The sequence below is a fragment of the Brienomyrus brachyistius genome, chromosome 2, assembly GCF_023856365.1.
Source record: "Brienomyrus brachyistius isolate T26 chromosome 2, BBRACH_0.4, whole genome shotgun sequence".
In the NCBI taxonomy this organism is placed as follows: domain Eukaryota; kingdom Metazoa; phylum Chordata; class Actinopteri; order Osteoglossiformes; family Mormyridae; genus Brienomyrus; species Brienomyrus brachyistius.
In genome coordinates this window covers 15428522-15447553 of record NC_064534.1, presented here as the reverse complement: position 1 = coordinate 15447553, position 19032 = coordinate 15428522, and the positions used below count along the sequence as shown (strand labels likewise).

At 38.1% G+C, this 19032-nt stretch overlaps 1 protein-coding gene across 3 annotated transcripts in view; it reads left to right on the top strand.

Moving 5' to 3' along the window:
* Positions 1–19032, top strand: part of unc5db (unc-5 netrin receptor Db) — a 163530-nt gene that overhangs the window by 83898 nt on the left and 60600 nt on the right. The gene's annotated exons all lie outside the window — the stretch shown is intronic.

Here is a 19032-nt window from a genome sequence, read left to right as displayed (position 1 = left end):
AAATTAGTTTGAGCAAGGAGGCCTACAAACTTAACATAATTACAAAATTTCTCTCAAAAGGATTTGGCAAAAATTCCAGCAAAATATGAGAAGCTTGTGGAAGGCCATCCGAAGTGTTTGATGCAAGTTACGTAAGCAATTAAAACGCAATCCCACCAAACTAACAAAATGCATGTAAACTTTTGACCCACCATAAATCTGACAGTGACTAAAAACAGAAATAAGTCTGTCTCTTTAATATTATTTTAAATCAAACCCTTATGTAAATAGAAATTCTAATTGACTTAACACATGAATTGTTTGGTAACATAAAATGTGTGAATTTGGAAAGATTTGAGTCTGAAAGTTGTTAACCAAGGTGTATGTAAACTTGTGGCCTCAACTGTATTTGCAATGTCGAGAACAAGGGCCCAGTGTATCAAATTAATACAAACTTACCTCCACTGTCACCTCCCATAACCCTGTCCTGTCACCCGACTCTTTTTCTTAAAATGACTGGTGGCCTCACCCCTCTCAAATGTGATGCATATATATATATATATATATATATATATATATATATATATATATATATATATATATTATATCTATAACTGTGATGTTATCCACCAGAAATATCTGCGAAATTCGAGAAGCGTGATTCATAAAAAGAACTGAACAAAGACCACTGGAAGAAAATTGTAGATCTCCATAAGTCGGGTTCCACCTTAGACACCATCTCCAAAAGGTGGATGGTACCATGAGCGACTGTACAGTCAATCTTTGCTGGAGTAACTTCTTGTGATTTCTGACTTTGCATGTCTGGTCAAACATGCATCAGAATTAAGCTAATAAGCATATATTTAAAAGTGCTCTGTTGTTTGTTGTTAATTTGTTTAAAAAACGTTTTTAAAAAAAAATGTGTTGTTATTGCAAGCTTAATTCTTACACTACCCTGTTCATAATGCCAGTCATTCTGTCTCTTTAGATTTAATTAAATCCATGACCAACTTCTACTAGGATTACTGACTTATTCGCAATCAGGAAAAAAGGGAAGCGATGAAAGATGAGTTCCGCTCAATAAACAATTTCCTGCAATGCTCTCAGCCCCCCCTTAGAGTAACCAGCATTCCACTGAGTCAAAGAACATATTACTCTCCCATTCCAGCGCTAAGTGCGGTTTGTCTGCCAGCACACTCCCGTTTTCTGATATCTCTGTATATGCTCTGGCTATTGATTCGTACCATCTGATGAAAATGCTCTCAGCATCAATTGATTTGCAATTCTTCTTTAACATTTAGAAATGGTTTACTGGTCCATTTTCAGGTGTATGTTAAGAACCCTGTTTATTATGAGGTGATTTGTCTCCATAATACCGCCAGTGAAATGCCTCAATTTTATAAAAACAATATGCAAAATACCATATCATCTCTTTTTAAGCACAGCATGCTTATACATTAACATAATTGGTCTGTTACTTTTACATTGTTTAAACCTAGCGTGTAAAATGTAGGTGCTCTATTTCATCATTTACTCCATGTTCTTAGAATATATTTCACAAACAAGGGTAATAATACTGAAGAACTTTTTTGTTTGTTTGTTTGTTTCTAGAGGACATACAGTTACTTGCTATCTAGAATCACTAAGCGCTGTCTGAGGAATAGTCATTGCGGTTTTGTAATGAGATGAGCAAATATCTAGTTTAATTTTAATCTCAAAATGAAATACGGAATACCTGACTGGAGGATTTGTACTGTATATCCAGTGGATTCAGAAAATATTCAGACCCCTCCACTTTTTTCACATTTATTAATGTTGCAGATTTCCCTAATCAATCTAATCTCAGTACTCCATAATGACTAAATCAAAACAGGATTTTAGTCATTTTGACTTTTTTAAATAATGAACTAAAACATCACATTGACATATATGTTCAGATATTTTACCCACTGCTTAGTTGCAGCTCCTTTGGCAGCCAGATATTGTGATTGAGGTTTCTCAGTAACAGCCGCCACCCTGAGATTCTTCAGAATACAGTGTTGACAGAGAAAGGTAGCAGGAAGGCCACACGTGCAAAAATGACAACTCAGTACAGCAGAGGAACACAAAACTTGTTAACCGTTGAAGCACCTCTACCCAGTACTAGCTACATGGACTTAATAAAGTGGTCAATAAGTGTATATATCATAAACAGAAATATATACAGTATAGTGCTTGAAGTGGGGAAAACCAGGTGCCAGTACTGCCCTGTACCAGCAGATATTTAGATGTGCCAGTACTGCCCTGTACCAGCAGATATTTGGAAGTGCCAGTACTGCCCTGTGCCAGCAGATATTTAGAGGTGCCAGTACTGCCCTGTAGCAGCAGATATTTTGATGTTCCAGTACTGCCCTGTACCAGCAGATATTTAGTTGTGCCAGTACTGCCCTGTACCAGCAGATATTTAGATGTGCCAGTACTGCCCTGTACCAGCAGATATTTAGATGTGCCAGTACTGCCCTGTACCAGCAGATATTTAGATGTGCCAGTACTGCCCTGTACCAGCAGATATTTAGATGTGCCAGTACTCCCCTGTACCAGCAGATATTTAGATGTGCCAGTACTGCCCTGTACCAGCAGATATTTAGTTGTGCCAGTACTGCCCTGTACCAGCAGATATTTAGATGTGCCAGTACTGCCCTGTATGAGCAGATATTTAGAGGTGCCAGTACTGCCCTGTACCAGCAGATATTTGGAAGTGCCAGTACTGCCCTGTACCAGCAGATATTTAGTTGTGCCAGTACTGCCCTGTACCAGCAGATATTTAGATGTGCCAGTACTGCCCTTTATGAGCAGATATTTAGAGGTGCCAGTACTGCCCTGTACCAGCAGATATTTGGAAGTGCCAGTACTGCCCTGTACCAGCAGATATTTAGTTGTGCCAGTACTGCCCTGTACCAGCAGATATTTAGATGTGCCAGTACTGCCCTGTACCAGCAGATATTTAGATGTGCCAGTACTCCCCTGTACCAGCAGATATTTAGATGTACCAGTACTGCCCTGTACCAGCAGATATTTAGAGGTGCCAGTACTGCCCTGTACCAGCAGATATTTTGATGTGCCAGTACTGCCCTGTACCAGCAGATATTTAGAGGTGCCAGTACTCCCCTGTACCAGCAGATATTTAGATGTGCCAGTACTCCCATGTACCAGCAGATATTTAGAGGTGCCAGTACTGCCCTGTACCAGCAGATATTTATTGGTGCCAGTACTGCCCTGTACCAGCAGATATATATAGGTGCCAGTACTCTGAAGAGAAGAACAAAGAGGTGCCGGTACTGCATGCCGCTGGGTATCAGCCCACTTTAAATACTGAATATAGATATCCGATAGTTACATAATTTACATAACATGTACATTCTGTATATAGCACATTTTCTAGACTTGGTGCTGTTCTGTTTTGTTCGTCGCCTTGTTCTTTACTAAAGGCATTTGGACAATTTGCATCGCTTGGCCTTTTTAAGAAGTGATCCTAAGAAATGTTGGATTGTATTTCTTTTTTTTTTTGCTGGCCAGGTCTCAGTGTCCAACAAAGCGTGACCAGATGTTCATCAATTAAATTGGGACCCTTGTCGCCAAACTGACTTCATTTAATTTTATCATGCTTGAATAGATTTACAACAGCGGGGGATTGCGTGTGTGCCTTGGATGCAGAAGGACTTCCATGGGCAAGAACCACAGCCAGTTTCCTTGTATTCCAGTCAGATCCAGCCCAGGGGCCTTTCGCTCCTATTTTTCCCAGAGTGACGCTCAAGTTGACAGCAGAACTCAATTAAAAGCTTGGGAAGACCATTTAGCTATGTTACTCATTACAGCGTTAGAGGGACTATGGAGCATAGTGAGTGAGCTCAAGACATTTATTTATTTGTTTTTCCCTTTTTAACTGCAAGCCATTCTTTATGCTTCCCATTTACCCCTGCAGCCTCAAATCGCTGCAAGCATTAGCAAGTTGTTTTATAGCTCTACATTAGTCTTTCTTTGTGGAAAAGTAAGTAAAATAAAAAAGAATAGTCAAATAAAAACCCACATGCCCACTGAATATACTCTAGCTGTCATCCAAGCCTAGAAGCCTGACATGGTGATGCTACATTTCTTTCACCGGAGATGGAACTGACGTATTGCATAGTGTTCGTTCATTATAAACACTTCCCTCTTGTCTTAAATGTTTTCGCACATAGAGGGATGTGAGAGCCGCTACAAAGTAATGTGATTGAAATGAATTTTAGAATTTGCACATTGTCAATTATTGTAGCACAATTTCCATTATAATGCCTCAGTTTAATTTAAAAATTTTTAATGGTTGTATTTTTTTTTTTTTTCAAAAATATTTATTAACGGAAAGGTTTTAAAATAAGGAAACCAATGAAATAGAATTCCTTACATCTTGTTGCTGCTCCCACTGTAATGCAGTGTCCTTTATATAGTGTTATTTTTTATTGGTAATTATTTTTACTTCATTCTTGGATCATTAGATTTTTTTTTTTTGATCAAAATAATTACGGTCAAAGACTGTCACCAAACTAAATTTATCCTAATCGAAACTCCAGCCTGTTTTAGAAGTTTAACATATGTCATTGTTTTTTGTTATGAATATGTTTTAAAATCAATGTGCAATTTAACAATCAGTTGGGTTAAATAACTGAGTGTTACTGAAGTTAATATCCATGTCTCTACATTGCTTTTAGTTAACTCATCTTACACATTTGTTCATTTTGCAGTAATAGTTGCAGTACACTGTGTTTTTCTATACATTTTTCAGGTATATATACAGTATATATATAGTAAGGTAATTGTACAAGTCTACTTTCTTCTGCTCAGCTGGTGAGAATTCAGGATTTGTCTTCCAATCCTAGTGACTAAAATAGCAATTTAAACATTTTGAGGCTGCCTTGCCACTCTGCAGTGGGGTATTAAATAAGATTTATCTGAGTGGGCCTCAACTATGGTTTATAGGTCATTTCCCTTGGATCTTACTCTGCGCCCCCAATATCCCCCATCACCCACCCCGTAAATAAATCAGCCACAACGGCAAGGTTTCTATCTTTGGGGATTTAATTTACCCGACAAGCACTGAGCCAATGTACGTTATTTTCGAACCTACAGATTATAAAAGGGTCCTAGGAAAAGTGTGTGCCTAAAAATGGAAAAGAAGAGAGAGACAGAGGGAGGTAATATACAAGCTTAAAAGGTAACATTCCATTTTATGTCTGTTCAATGGTAGACATTGTTATGATTGTAGTTTTTTCCTGCCTTATTACAAATATTTTTGCACTTTTAAGTTTCACAAAATTTCAAATAGGTTGAAGAATTACTAGAATTATGAAATATTAATGCGAAAAGTCGGGTGTGCTATAGGAGTGTATGGATGACAGAATGTTCGTAGGAGTTTGGCTCCTAACCGTCCCGTGGGTCCCTCAGCTCTTAATGTTCAGGTTTAAGAGAAATGAAGACTACAGCGTTTGTTTTGTTTGAGCATCGAAAAATATCACAGTGTGATTCATTTGCAATCTCCTGGAAACGAATTTCAGTTTTTCAGATTTTACAGACTTGTTAAGGTCTGATAATAATATCAGTTATTATTTTTGTTATTGATTAAGCACAAATTTACAGTGGGTACAGCATATTATTTACAAATGGGACAAAAACAATAACCCTGGTATCTGAAGACAGGGCTGCTTCGCTGAGTGTTGTTACGATAGACTTTTCCATCCTATGCTTTTAGTCGAAGTGAATGTGACTATCGCATTCTGTGGTAGGAACGAATCAAGCTATGCTATTTGATATTTATTGTATATCCCCCACAATTTTCCCATATCTTATTCATTTATTTGTTTGCTTGTTTGCGTATTTGAATTTCATCACAGAATCAACCAAGAGAGGATAGATGGTTTTACTCTAAATGAGCTATTGTCACAGTGGTTCCTGCTTAAGATCCCGTTTCATATGGAAACGTCTGCAGTAGATTGCTGTATTATTTCTCAATAGGGATGCTAACAAAACCAATGAACATTTCATTGCTTATAAAAGTTGCTCACAAATGTAAGCGCCTCACCTTCCCATTAAGTCAATTAAAACCTGTTAGCGGGGCAAATTGGGGCAGGCATATGTTAGAGCCGTTCCCACAGATCTGCAGTCAAGGGATAATAGGTGTTTAAATTTGACTTGTCATGCTCGGCACTCGCCTCCCTTGTTCCACAATGAGATTTTAGCCAGCATGTGTAAGATTTGAGTTTGGGTGGGTATGATCCCTCGGGCGGCTCATTTCAGAGACCACAATCCCACGTCCTGGACACGTGTTCTGCTAAACAAAGAGCGACATGGATAAATGATTTCCTCAGGGAGACTGCTGTTTGTCTGTGTTCCTTTCTCCATTTCAGGAGACACCAAAGGGGGATCCTTTAAAATGATGGTTATTCCAATAAAAAATACACCTAAACATACATGGTACACGTTGAAATAAACTGTAAAAAAGAAATTGCTCGATCAATAACACTCTGGAGCAGGAGAGTCAAAAAATAAAGAAATTTGAGAATGAAGAAAAATACTCCAAATTAATAATAGAGAATAAAGTCAAATAACAATTAACACAATGTTAGCAAAATGCAGATCTTAAAACCATTTTAGCCAAAACAAGCATATAGTTCTTCAAGATAATGATTTGCTTTTATGTGTTATGTTCTGCTTGTTCTTGGGGAATATTTGAAAACGTCCTTCTACGGTTTCTGTTAATACACTGATTTTTATTTGAAATATTACAGCTCTAACTTTTTTGCAGAGGCTCAAACTGAAAAAGTGATTTTCCCCACGGGGATTAATAAAGTCATCATCCTCATCATTATTATTATACATCCATCCATCCATCCATTTTCCAAACCGCTTATCCTACTGGGTCACGGGGGGTCAGGAGCCTATCCTGGAAGCAATGGGCACGAGGCAGGGAACAACCCAGGATGGGGGGCCAGCCCATCGCAGGGCACACTCACACATACACTCCTACAGGCAATTTAGGAAGTCCAATTAGCCTCAGCATGTTTTTGGACTGTGGGGGGTAACCGGACCCGGAGGAAACCCCACGACAACATGGGGAGAACATGCAAACTCCACACACATGTGACCCAGGCGGAGACTCGAACCCGGGTCCCAGAGGTGTGAGGCAACAGTGCTAACCACTGCACCACCATGCCGCCCCTATTATTATTATTATTATTATTATTATTATTATTATTATTATTATTATTATTATTATTATTATTATTATTATTATTATTATTATTATTATTATTATTTCAAATGTCATAGTTATGAAGAAGATAATTCTTTAAACCTTCTTAATGGAAAGTAGAAATACAACACTTACTGTAACGATAAGGTTAGTTTTTTGTTCAGGGAGGGAACAGGTATGAGCCATTTTAATTACAAGTGAAAAAGTGCTGGTTTGCTGCTTGACTGAATGTCACGACGCCACCTTTTCACCATGATAAGGAGGAAACATGGCAAATGTCCAGCTTTATAGAAAATCTCACCTCTGTCAGATGACTACAATGAATCTGCAAATGACTTTTTGTTTTCTGCAAGAATATTTCTGAAATAGAGATAAGCAGCCAATTATTTATTTGACATTTTCATAAAGTTATTCTTCCCTGCCCAAAGCTACATTTTACAGAGAGTGCTGTCCATTTGAACCGTACTTCAGTTTTTAGGGAATTTATTAAAATGACAAAATTAGAAAGATTTTTCATTTTTCTAGTACCTTGCAAACAAGGTTTAAAATTTAACCACCATATATACTTCCATGTAAATAGACATTTTTCTCTCTATTAGCTTGTTTGTTTGTGTATTGGATTGACTCTTTTATTAATTTCTTTTTGTCGTTTTGGCAATCTGTAGTGCTATGATGCAACCTAAAGGTTCATTTACTTTTTTCATATGTTTTTTTTTACATTTTTTTTAAATGTCTTTCTCCCAGCCCTGCTTTGGAATGCATTGTTTTAACCAACCTGTCACCTCTACAGCACAATGCTTCAAGATCTATCTATAACTGTGAGGGAAAACTATGTGTAAAAGTGTTAGGAAAAGCCTCGGTAACAGCATCGTCATTGACGATGGTGCCAAAGAGTCACGCCAATGGATTTCAGCTGAGATATTTCATCCCGCGCTGAAAAGTTGGATAATACATCCTTACTGGCTTCTTACAGTATGTCATATGTATATAAGGAACAGTCTGTAGTACAGACGTCGAGCTGAATGATTCAATCAGATATGATTTGTCTAATCTGTTGCTGAAATTACATATTCCTTTATAAGCAGTGTGGAATTTAATTCTCTGCTTCATTAAGTACGCAGTGCAGGAAGCTCAGGCATCAATTCACAGTGGGTGGTACACAGAAGAGCAGCTCAAAGCCAATGAGAAAGGGCTGAGTTTGGCATCACTACGGGATTAGAGCAATGATCCCTTTTAGACATGTTTCAGGCATGCTTCTTTTTGCAAAGACACGCTCCTCCAACAAATATCTGCAATTTCAGGTGCGATCCTCAAAGCCTGCTGGCTTAATTCCAGTTCCGATTGGCCCTTGTTCTTGTGTGTGTGTGTGTATATTTCTTCAGTCCCTGCTACTGACTGCCATGCTGCAATGATTATATGCTTATTAAATCGCTTCACCAAATTTACTAATGTTTCATGTGTCAGTCAAATCCTAATTAAAATATCTCCTCTTAGACCTGCAGGACTCCGTGAGTTACCCCCACTCCTCCATTTTTTATTGCTTGTGTTCTGAGGGACGTATGTATTCCTGGCTGCTGCTGGAGTTCACCCAGAGGTCCTAGAGAGAGAGATGCAGATCATAGGCTCTCCCACTCCTAGCTGCCTCCTTCGCCCCAGTTATGAGAATTAGCCTTCCATTTCTGACATCCCCTCTTTCATGTGGACTTAAGGCCTGTTGAAATTTATGGTGCCTCTTGACACAACTGTAAAATATTCATCTAGTTTACGCAACTCTTTGGGGCTCACGCTCTCCGTCACTGCTACAAACATCTGTTTGTAGAACTGTTAAATTATTCTAAAATTAAACCTCAAGGACTGTTGATAGGAGTGTCAGGCACAGAATGTTCAGAATACAGAAGCAAGGCATACAGTAGAGGGAGGAGGTGGGTTGGGTGGCATCAGGAGGAAATCTGGGTAACTAACTTTTAATTCTGTCCTTTAGGATCTCCGAAGGCCGATGAATCGCCTTGAATGACATATGAGCTGCCACATGGAGGCTAGCCTCATTCAATAATTAAAATTGAAAAGTCTTTGGCTTGAACCCAGGTTTCACAAACCTATTAAAGCAAATGCCTTTCGGGTCAAAATGTAGCAAAGTGGTAAATTAACCGGACCTAGAATTGTCATTTGAGCAAACTTATTCATTTGATTAATGAGCTTGATTTAGAGAAATATCCCAAGCAGAGTTTCACTTGGACTGGAGATATTCTGCCCTCACGTCTTCATTTCAGCTGCCCTTTACCCACACAGACCGATAGCTTGTACACACACTTCCGTATTAGAAGAAATTTATTGTTCTTTCAATCAATCGAGAGAGCACAAGAAACAGAGTAAAACTATAATGTAGAAATATGCACAATTACGTGAATATTAAACTAATACTGTACATACCTAAACACAACCTAAATGCTGTTTCAAATGATTAGCAAAGATCACTGGCACATTAAATGTTAATTCAGTAAATTCTGTAAAATCACGGAAACCTGAAAATCGTCTCACACTCGAGTCACAGAGTCTTGTTCTTGTTTTTCTTATTCCTCTTACAAAGCTCTAAACAGATTTTTAGTTCCTACCGATACATATTTGAAAAGCAGAGCATTCAGGGTTTCTGGGTTTTTTTTTTATGTTTCTCCAACAAAAACTCGCAGAGTTTTTTGGCAAGATTTCTGTTTGATCCTGCGGGTGGCATCACCGACTCCAGAGGGTCATGCAAAAGAATGGACCACGATTCACTTGTCTTCCTCAAAGATGGCCGTGGCTGGGTCCCAGTACATGGACTGCATCTTTCAAAGGCTGCAGTTGAAAGGCGAAATGCGTCACAGTGGTGGGACACTGGCTGTCCCACTTCGAATGCTCCATCAAATGCAGCCTAGAAATGCGTCCTTGCTTTCCTGTGCCGCGACGTACCCTAAGATTCATTGTGTTGAGGTAAAGTGGGTTTGTCCCAGCAAGGTGATAGCAGTGGCGCTTTGTGACAAAAGGGTAAAGGCGGGAACAGCTGATGACATAAATAGGAAAATATCCATAGGTCAGACCATCCTCTTTCACCACACTTTCAGTTTGACTTTTGAAGGACGCCATCTACACAGAAAGGCTACACCTTTGTAGACCGTGTCATTCGAACTTAGCAGCCCATGAATTGGGACACAGCTCATGTGAGTCTCTCACTGAACACTAACAAATCTGATTCTACATACTGGGACACCTTCCCCCTGCTTTACTAAATGGCTAATTGAACTCTTCTTGGCACTGATCAGTTAGAGCCCAACCTTAAGGAAAGCAGTGCTCACTACCCACTCATCAGCATCAGCTCTTCGAACGCCAAACTCAGTATTAACCTTGGCAAAGGCTTGGTTTTTGGGGCTGTTAGTGTAGGTCTGTTTTCTCTCTTTGTCAGTAGCCTGCGGGTACTGGCTTGGTGGTGTAGGTAACCCCTGGGGCTCATGGTCCTTACTGACTAGCATTTGTCTTTGGGCTTCTGGTGGCTGGTTTCTGTGTTGGGGGGCTTCATAATGTCTTGGCTTATGTTCTTGCCCCTTTATAGGCTCCTGGTTTGGGGTTTTCCAGGCCTCTGCAAATGAATCAGTCTTCAGTTTTACCTCATACTGACCATCCATCCAGTCAGCAGCTCACACTTAGATCCCTGTTACTGGCAGTGTTGAGGATGGTTAGTCTCTGGGGGCAGAAGACCTGGCATGATGGGCCCAGGTAGAGGTTCTGACACAGACCTTATTTTATGAAGGCTAGTAAAACATTTTAACCTGTATCTTGAGTCCAAGCCGTCACACCATACACACACAAGGTGGCACAGAATAACCTTAAAGGAACTTCTCCCCCTACAGGACAGGAGTTGGTATTACATACAATTCAAGTCAAAGTGTTTAAATTGGAAGCTGGAATAGCACTTGATTTAATAAACAATAAACACAAGTTCTTTGAGCACACAGAATTTCTGGAGCCTGATCCCCTATTGCCTTGTGTAAGGAATAACACCAGACTCGCTGTGTTCCCTGCAAGTCAAGCAGTCATCGCTTGATCACAGAGTAATACACGGCCTACTCTACCACTCGCTCTGGACCCGGATGCCATTTCATCAGCCTTATGAGCTAATGCATGCCTTATTTTCGTATCACGCATTGTTTTTGCATTTTTGCTGTTCACTCGGGGGGGAAAGCTGACTGATTAGCAGCAGATAGGAGGACACTAAAAGGCTCTGTAAAATTTAACTGGCATAATGAGGAAATAAGTGATTTATTGGCTGTATGCTCATTGCCTTCATTAGGACTCTTATTTATGAGTATCTATCATCAGAGTGCAGTGATAAGCGACGTAGGGTTTATGGAGCATGGACAGTCCCCCTGTTACAGTTATTATTACCTTTGACAGCTGTGAGTACATGGGCATTGCATAGAGCACAGGGTTTATCAAGTTGAAAACATGTTATATTTCGAAAACTGAAGTCTGATCTGAATATAATCTGTTTTTGAAGAAGAAACCAGTGCCTTTGTTAAATTGAAATTAATTTTTATTTGTCAAATTACCCCAAAAATATCAGATTGTGCTTATTTTAGTGAAATGAACAAAGCATTCCATACTTGAAATGATATTTTTCAATGTATTACATATATTATATAAATACATGCCATGGCAGAAACTTTGTCTGATTCAAAATCTGTAATTGTCACTTACATACATAATCTTTCATTTAAAATGCATTAATTACATTTGATCTCAGCCACATCATGCCCTACACTGTTCCAGTCTTATGTCCTGTGTTTTATCAAATCTGGCTACAGGTCCAAAGCAACCTACTCGACAAGTTGTTATGGAAGATAGATGCAATTAATATCTATTTTTCTTTGAAGAATACTAATATTTTTTGCATTGCTTCATGGGTTGGCATTTAAGATGGATTGAAATCACATTAAACAAACTTTTCTATTGATTATGATCATTATGCATTACAAGCAGAAGAAACTATCTGCATTGTAAATAAGATCATCAGTGTTTCGATGCAAAATCCCAATGTCATTAAAATTCAAGTTGATTCCTGCATAACATTTAATAAGCTCATATAACAGATGCAAATTTAATTCATCTTGTAAAAACATATAGGTGTACAGTACTCTCTGTCCTCATAAAATGTTTTTGCTTTAGAAAAAAACTAATTTAAATATTCAACCCTGTTAACTATTGTCATAATCTTTTTTTTTTGTGGTTGACTTTTCGAGGAACAGTAGCATATCACGAGAAAGACAAAAAGTCATGTTTTATTCAAAGGCACTGTTAAAGGACTCTCTCCTCAGAGAACCTAGGCTGTAGCATTCAGAGTTATAACAGGTTATTTCTCTGGGACACCGTGTTTATCCACATATGACAGATGCATCAAGGCATGAACAAAGAAAGCAGGCTTTGTTGTCCGTCTCCTGCTGTTGTTTTGGATAGTGGATTTAGAAATCAAGCAGGTTGTTAAGTGTGAGAGGAGCCATACAAGACAGGCAAATCAAAGGAGGTGCTTTGAATAGTTCATCCAGGAAAGAAGAAAAGATCGGTTTAGTATGTTCCCAATTGAACATAACAATCTTTATTGTAGCAGAACACAGAGTATTGTTGGGGCGGAGCAAATAAATAGCACATGAAAGCCATCATCAACCCACAGAAATGAAATTATAAGGTTTCTTCATCAAAGCTTTGTGTGGTTAGATATGAATACCACTCAAATGAGGACTTAATGTTTGTCTGCTTAAGCAGATAACTTGTCACCATGTATGGCCCTAACCCACTGAGAGGATTTCATAAACAGGTCTCCCGCCGTTAACCACGCAGCGTCAGATGGCCACCAGCAGTCCCCTTAAGTCATTTGCATATTTGCCTGATAATTCTAGAACTCTGTTTTAAAATAGAAAATTTGGTGATAATTCATTTATAGTTATTTCAGAAGAAATGGGTTTAATTTCTTTTTCAGTAATACCTTGTTTCTAATACAACAATTATGATTTTCCAAGTAGCTGATACCAGCATTTATGCTTCCTCTCATTTCTTTATTTATACTTTAAGGCATTAAGTGTAATTACTGGATTGTTTTCTGCTGTCTTTGAGTAAGGCAGCATAAAGTGGAATTCCCTTTTTGGTTTATCTAATCGCTATTCCACTTTCACTAAATATTTCTAGCTTTACGCTTTGTACAAAAAGCCTTGCCTCGCGGCTGTTATCTGTACTACTTTTTTTTTCAGCCTTATCCAACATTGCATTGCATACAGACACTTTACAAAGTTTGAGCCAAAACTGAATATGCAGAAAACAATGACTTTTTTGGGCATGGTTGTTATGAACTATAACATTAAAGTTACTGGAAAATGAAACAGATTCACGCTTACATAAATAATTATTGTAATGTCCTGACACCACACCCCTCTCATTCATCTCTGCAGGAAGAAATTTAATTTGATTCTGGCTGTGAAACAGTTCTCTCTTTGTGTATGTAGAACTGCTACAAGACAGCCGTGTGGCTCTATTTCACTCCCTTCCCCCAACGCTCCCTCTTATACTGATCAACTGGTCACATGACACCCAAGTGTATCATATGCATACAGCTTACCTTGTTTAAAATGCAAAGCCAAACCCCATTATATTAATTTTAGTTTAAGACCTCATGGAATATAAAAACTAAACCATCTTGGTATAAATGTTGAAGAGTTGAGACAATTTGTGGACTGTGTTTGAAAAACCAGTGGTTCAATTTCTAATCAACAGTGTAGATTACAGTTTGTGCAGGTTTCCCTCCATTCCGTGGTTGTTCCATTTTAAACAACTAACAACTCCAATACTGAGAGATAAGGGTAAATAACTATTCCTTTTCTGTCACAACCTGGTTGATTGAGTGTCCTTTTTGAGATAAAATGTACAAGGTAGTTAAGCACCTTCATAAAACAAGCTTTCTGGACTGCAATACTTTGCCATTTTAGTCTATTTAGGTATTATTGCAATATAGACTGATGTTATCGAGCTCTGACAATTAGTTTTGATAATAGCACTTAATAAAAAATGTATACTTCGGCCAGAGGAAAATATGTCCATGATAAATAAACATAAATAGTAAAATTGCAATTGCTTAGAAAAAAAAGTTAACCTGCAATTTGTAATATGGTCGGTTATGCTATATTGCTCTGAAAAAAAATAAAAAAACTATTTGTTGTTGAGGAAAACATGTTGTCGATATCATATGATCTGTTTGAGGTGGGGATGTTCATAAGATATTAAGTTGACTTTTCATTGCAAATGATACTATTTTCCCTGGCTGGAGTCACAATAAACTGCTTTTATTTTTTTCTAATTCACTGTTTGTTGCAGCTTGGTGTTTGTGTTGATGTCATACATTGATTCTTTACTATTGGCTGAGCTTCTGTTTATCCTGACACACCTTGATTGTTCAGCCCTGGGAATCATGCAGCTGACAAACCACATGTGCTTTCAAATTATTTGCGTGAATAAAAGACACAATTACATCCATCCTCTTCAGTAACCTTCCAAATGAGGGCCGCAAGTCATCGGTCAAGTGCACTAATCATTTTTGTCTGCCGAAATAAAGGTGATTTTAAATAACCCATCAATTGGACGCTGGAGACTTTTTCTGTACCATTTTCACCTACAATAGATATGGATCATTTAAATTGCATTTCATCACAGGCTGTTGATTTGTTTCTTTCGTTCTGGAATAGTGTTATGTAACATTTCCCATACTAGCAATGCAGCACATGGGTTTAAATGGTAGACCACTGTATGAGATTTATTTAAAATTATAATGCAGCTTCTTCCTAGATGTTCGTTTTTCAAATGCCGGCTGTTCGTGTTAGCGGTCTGTATTTTATATTTATTTAAACATTTCGATTTTACAGTTATTCGTAACGCATATACTTTCTGCATTTGACATTTACATCCGTCCGGTCATCCATTTTCTGAAGCTGCTTGTCCTCTTCAGAGTCGTGGGTGGTCCGGATCCTATCCTGGAAGTTATGGGCGCAAGGCAGTGAGCAATCCAGGATTTCACATTTCATGCGGTAGCAATATTGCTTCACGCCTCCAACGCTGACGGCTCCAATCCCGTTTCTGCTGTCTGTAGTGTGTTTGGAGTTGTGCAGGTCGTACAGCCCAAAGATGTGCTGCTGGTTGAATAGCCGTATCTAACTTGCTCAACAGACTGCCATTCCATGTAGGATTTTCACTGCATTGAACCTTATGCTAGAAATGTTGTACTGCCTCTGCAGTTCTGCTCAGGATAAGCAAATGGATGATTAATGGCTGGCTGGACGATTCAATGTTTTAGTAGTTCAGTAGAATGGTACATTGCATGCTGTTTTTCTCATTGCTTGATATTATTGTAAAACACATACAGTAGATACGTGTATTTCTGATGTTTTGCTTCCTCCTGGCTTGGGCATGAGAAATGTGTGGCATCATAAATATTCATCATTCCTGATAGACCTTCCCCACGGAAGACATAGTGCGTTAAAGCAAGAATCTATACTACTAACATCATTAATGCAGTGCTTTAAATTTCGTGTGCTGTATAGGATGCTAAAGTGACTTCACATATCCATAATTTCAGGCAAAAATATGACACTTCTTGCTTAAATATTATTTATTTTTCTACATCAGTGGCCAAGTGTTTTGATCTTGAAAGTCGCAAATATTCCAACAGGGATAAACACTCACATTTAATGAGGGCATCTATACCAGTGATGGCCGATCAGCTGCAGTTTGTTTGTCATTCTTACTCTAATTTCTACTCCACAAGGGGGATGCACCTATACACAGTCATATAGAAAAGTGACCCAAAGAATATAACATGACAGCAAGAACGCAAATATTCCTGGTGAGCTGACTCAACAATTACTCATGACCTATGAGAGTAAAATTTTGCACATATTCAAATGATTATATGTGCATTACTGGGGGGCACTGCCGATCATAAATGACACTGTCCTCTATATGGGATTAAGGATTGACTGCAATGCCTACCTTTACTATTCCTTGATAGAGTAAAAACAGACAGATGGTGCCATTTTCTGATAATGCAGATGGAGCATAAATGGGTAATACACCCACGATAAAAGCAAGATGAAATACTGTAAGGTGCTTAAAGGGGTAGTTCACCCCAAAACTGACAGAGATACTTCGCAGTGAAGAGTTTAATGTAGGAACTATTTTCTTCTGCCGAACACTCCAATCGTATAACTGCAGAAGATACAAGCACGAGTACACTGGTGGATCTTATGAGCAGTGGTATGTGTGTAGTTCGGTGGAAGAAAATAGTTCAGAAGTTTAACTTCTCACTACAAAGTCTGTGGATTATCTTCAATAACCGGATCATGATTTCTGGTAAAAGACATTTCTGTTGAATTTTTCAAATGTATTTTTCTGGCTTTAATCAGCACAGAAAGAATGCTATTCACTCCCCTTATATACGAGAGAAGCCTGACATTTCTAAGGCCGATATCTCCCAAACTAGGTGACTCCCAGTAGAACAACCTAGATGGATAGACAGCACTAAAGGCCCTTTAAAGTGTATCTTTTTTTTTTTTAGTTTTGGGCTGAACTAATCCTTTAACTACACCCACTTCTAACTAAGTCAGGAGTCGGGGGCTTGCTTGGAAGCTTGACATTGTCTGTGGCGGTACTGCAAGTGATTAATTTGTGGTTAATTTTTATTAGAAGCCAGTGGAAAAGGAACAGGCAATGAGTACTTGAACAAACCAAACTGTGTATTGGATTGTAATGGATTGGAATGAGGTATGGATTATGTTCCCGTCTCTGGGATTTTGGGATCAAATTATTTATTAATGAGCCACCTACTCTTCCTCTTTTAAACATGACGCTGCTCATTTCTTCATGATACCACAGGCTGCCTCTTTTAATCCACCCTTTACTTTGTTTCCTCATGACAAGGGTTGGCAAGAAAATATATGTATGGTTGTGAAAACATACAGTAAGAACTTATTCAGCATGTCTGTGTCACTAGCAACCTTGATCCATCTCCCAGGAATGACACACATGCATCCGTCGTCCTGTTACAAAAAGCAGGTGGCAATGGAAAGATGAGGATAGGAAATGCTATCACCATGATAATTACCCACCGTTTTTAGGAGACTTAACATGAATGATTAGGCAAAGCCCCACAATCACCCCTGTAGATATAAATGGTTCCAAACACCACATTTGTTGTTAGACTCACTGTTCTTATTTCACATATTTAAATGGCCGAAGTGCTAAAACTCATTGGAAATTTTGCATATTTGATCATCTGCATGTTCCAAAACACACTGGTCCAAATTTATTTTACTGTTTTTAAACTGTGCAACAAAGTTGAAGGCTTTATCTCTGATTAGAATACTACTTTTGCAACTCCTGAATGTTAACGTCTAAATATCTCCTATTTTACGTTAGATATTTAAAGAAAGCGACACAAAAGTACAACATGTTTGAATGCCATGCAGTGTTTTTATTGAGGTAATAAAATATGGTCAGACTTTATTTGGAACAATAAAAATGGATGATTTAAGTAGACCTTTTTTTGCAGCGTAAATAATGGCTGGATTAGATAAGCTGATCTCTTTACAATAGGCTGAATATACTTACAAATACTGTTTCGCGACATCCAGTGATTACTTGGCAGACCGTAAACATTTTTTTTTTTCAAGTTTCATATGTATTGATGTCATTTTTTGTGCTGATGTCATTGACAGCCCTGTCTGTACTTACAGTACTTTAGTGTAGCAAGAGGTTATACTCTTTAATAAAAAGGAATAGGACGAAAAGAAGCATTTAAAAACTTTCAAATGATATATTCACCGATTTCACTCCCATATGCCCCCATACGTTTGCTTTATCTGTAACTTGAGTCATGCCTTCTGGTCTGTAGGTCATGCCTCATGACATGTATGTCAGTTATGATGAGGTAGCATTCACCTGAGAGCATCATGTAGGTAAGGATGTCCTCCAAATGTTTCAAAGGGCAACGATATTTGGGAAAAAAATGTTGGCACAGTCTTGCCCCTCCAGAAACTTCAAGAGGTTCTAAAGGTTGAAAGACAAAGTGGTGCTAATGATTAATCAACCCCCATTTTTATACCATATGTACTTAAGTACATATTAAACACTGTTAATTAATGTTTATTAACTTGTGTTTAGACATTGAGGCATTTCAGACATTGAGTGTTTCTTTTGAGTGTTTTTATTGTTGTTAAATTATGGTTTGTGTTTTTTTAAATACATTTTTAAAGCCTTTCTAAGATTTGTTTTTGAACAGAATGACAAAAAGGTAAAGGCTGGGTAACGTAGCTGTCTTTTATTTATACATTCTTATGGGATGCCTGATTTGACCTCATTCCAGGTTGTCAGGTCAGCAGAAAAATGGCTCTTGGGATTTTGTATATTCTTTAGATCACTGGGTTAGCTTTGCTTTCCCTGACTACTCTGTCAGCTAAAAATGATTGGCGTAGGATAAAAGCAGGAGAGAAAGGAGCATCGTGCAGTTTCATACCGAGACCCAAATGCAGGATGTTTTGTGCAAACAGGTTTTATTATGTATAAATGTCCACATTGGTTAACTCTTCCAGATCAAATACTCTTTTCCTCCTAATATATTTTTACCAAATAGGGCTCTTGTGCTGCATTCAGAACATGAGCTTTGACAGTGTAACACATATAAACAACAATTAAAGAAGAAAGAAAATTTATTGATTTACTATATTTAT